Source organism: Pleurodeles waltl, chromosome 6 (assembly GCF_031143425.1).
Source record: "Pleurodeles waltl isolate 20211129_DDA chromosome 6, aPleWal1.hap1.20221129, whole genome shotgun sequence".
In the NCBI taxonomy this organism is placed as follows: domain Eukaryota; kingdom Metazoa; phylum Chordata; class Amphibia; order Caudata; family Salamandridae; genus Pleurodeles; species Pleurodeles waltl.
The window spans coordinates 1,715,066,372-1,715,069,502 of record NC_090445.1 but is presented as its reverse complement, the minus strand read 5'-3'; positions in this window follow the sequence as shown (position 1 = coordinate 1,715,069,502).

Genomic DNA, 3,131 nt, shown 5'->3' with positions numbered 1-3,131 from the left:
ACAGGGCCCTTCAAGACAAGCACCGCTGAACAGGGCACCGCCGTCTCAAGAACCGCTGAACAGGGCCCTTCAAGACAAGCACCGCTGAACAGGGCACCGCCGTCTCAAGAACCGCTGAACAGGGCCCTTCAAGACAAGCACCGCTCCGCTGGGCCCTTCAAGTCAAGCACCGCTCCGCTGGGCACTGCTGTCTCTGCACCGCTCCGCTGGGCCCTTCGAGTCAAGCACCGCTCCGCTGGGCCCTTCAAGTCAAGCACCGTTCCGCTGGGCCCTTTAAGTCAAGCACCGCTCCGCTGGGCCCTTCAAGTCAAGCACAGCTCCGCTGGGCACCGCCGTCTCTGCACCGCTCCGCTGGGCCCTTAAAGTCAAGCACCGCTCCGCTGGGCACCGCCGTCTCTGCACCGCTCCGCTGGGCCCTTCAATTCAAGCACCGCTGGACAGGGCACCACAGTCTCATGCACCGCTGGCCCATTGGCAGAAGGGGCAGGGCCGGATCTGTGTCGGGCAGGGCTGCACGAAGCACTCTGGGCACCATGCCTCCTCCAGAACCAGTGGAGTCTGTAATCCACTTGATTGACTGTGGCTTTGCACTCCCCAGGATGGCACAGTGGGCAATCCACCCACTGTAGAGACTTGTGAGACTGTGGCTTTGCACTCCCCATGATGGCACAGTGGGCAATCCACCCACTGTCTGGACTTGTGAGACTGTGGCTTTGCACTCCCCAGGATTGAACAGTGGGCATGGAGGCCCCTCGTGGATCTGGCGTCGTGGACTCATCTGGCTGAGGTGCCCCCCCTTCCCTTCCCCCTGAGGTGCCTGTAGTTTTGCTATCTGATGCCCCTGCAGTGTTCTCTCCAATGGATTTGGGTATCGTGTGTGGGCTTTGCCCATGTGTTTAGGCCCATTGGCCCACGAACAATGGCTGATACCCAATTTGCACAGGACAATTTACATTTGTCTATATAGTTATGTATGTTGGATATATTTTTTTACTTAGCCGTTCAATATACTTCAAAATTCATGAACATTTTATTTTGTCTTTGCATTCTTCCGGGGGGTTTGGGGGTGTCACTCTGAGTTGTTGCTCTGCATTGATGTGTATGTAGTTGTGGGTGAGGGTGGGTGTGTCGCGTATGTGTGTGCCCGTAATTTTTTGCCTCCCCCTTCCCCTGTGTCGTAGGTGCAGTACTCACCGGTGTCTTCTGCGCCGGCGTTCGTGCTCCTGGTAGAGGAGCAGGAAGACAATAGCTGGTAGGAAGTGTAGTTCGGGTTCCATGCTGTCCAGATTCCTCGTGGAGTGTGTAGAGGTGAGCGTTTTCCGTTCGTAATGTCTGTTTCCGCCGTGTTTTTATCGGTGGAGCTACCGCCCTGGAAAAGGTGGCGGATTGGTGGGTTGTGATAGGGTGGGCGGTACATTGGCTCCCGCCTGTCTGTTGGCGGTGACCGCCGCGCTGTTTGTTTGTCCCGCCGTGGCGGTCGGAGTGTTAAAGTGGCAGTCTCTGTTGGCGGTTCCCGCCAGGGTCAGAATTCCATTTTTTTTTACCGCCTGCCTGTTGGCGGGTTGGCCGCCGCTTTAACACCGACCGCCAGGGTTGGAATGACCCCCTATGTCTACGCCAGGCATACTGTATGCAAGAAGGGCGTTCCAGCAGTAGGAGGCTGTAGGAGGCTGGCCTGGCTTGTAGTGGGTACCAGAGGTACTTACACCTTGTTCCAGGTCCAGTTATCCCTTATTAGTGTAGAAGAGGAGTTTCTAGCAGCTTAGGCTACGTTTTGTTTCATATTGTACAGAGAGGTCTGTTGATCCTCTTTCTTCTTCTCTATCTAATGTCCTTTTGTTCCTTCAATCACTCGCCCAGCAGGGTTCCCCCTTAGGGACTCTTAAGGGCTATCTTTCTGCCTTTTCGGCTTTTCTTCTATTGCCCGATCAACCATCTTTGTTTAAGTCTCCCATTGTACTGAGATTCTTAAAGGGGCTTGTACATATGTTTCCTCCTACGCCTTTTATTATGGACCAGTGGTACCTTAATCAAGTAATTCCTTTTCTAATGTGTGCTCCCTTTGAGCCTTTACATAACTGTCCTCTCCTGCTGCTCACTATCAAAACAGCCTTCTTGGTGGCAATCACATCTGCCAGGAGAGTGAGTGAGATGCAGGCTTTATCATCGAAACCTCCGTATCTCACGATATGTTCTGATAAGGTAGTGTTAAGAACTCGTGCCTCTTTCCTCCCCAAGGTGGTGACCTCTTTCCATCTGAGCCAGAACATTATCCTGCCCACCTTCCTTGCTCCGCCGCATCTCTCTAAAGAAGAGGAGCGTCTCCATCGGCTGGACCCAAAAAGAGGGTTATCGTTCTATCTTGACCGCACCAAGGAGTTCCTGGTGGACGACCAACTCTTTGTGGGGTACGTTGGTGCAAAGAGGGGTCGGGCAGTAAAGAAACAGTCCATTTCGCACTGGGTCGTTCTCTGTATAAAGATCTGCTACGCTTTGGCAAAGAAGCAGCCTCCTGAGGGCTTGAGAGCTCACTCTACTAGGGGGAAAGCTGCTACCACTGCGTTAGCACGTGGGGTACCTGTGGTGGACATCTGTCAGGCTGCAACGTGGGCTTCCTTTCACACGTTTGCAAAACACTACTGCCTGGATAGCCAGGTGAGAAGAAAGGGGCATTTTACCCGTTCTGTCTTGCAGGACTTCTTGATATAAAAATTTCCTTCAGACCCACCGCCATGGGTTATAGCTTGGGTATCTATTCTAAGGTAAGGAAGCTGCAGCTAGAAGTCTCTATCAGATGAACAAGTTACTTACCTTTGGAAACGAGGTATCTGTTAGAGACTCTATCTAGCTGCAGATTCCTTACACCCACCCAAGCCTCCCTGCTCCGTGGATATATTCATCATGTTTTCACATTTTTGCCTTTCTTGAGAGCATGTCTTTTTTCATCAAACAATCAAGTGTAAAACTGAGATGCTTGTTGGTTCTTCCATGACTCTGCACTTCTGGCGTGGGAATTTGTGGAAAAGAACTGACGTACGCGCGCCAGGGTGGTGCCTATATAGAAGACCGTGACATCCCAGACTGCTCCAACGACGCTGACAACGCCACACAGATCCAAACGACTCCGCCTG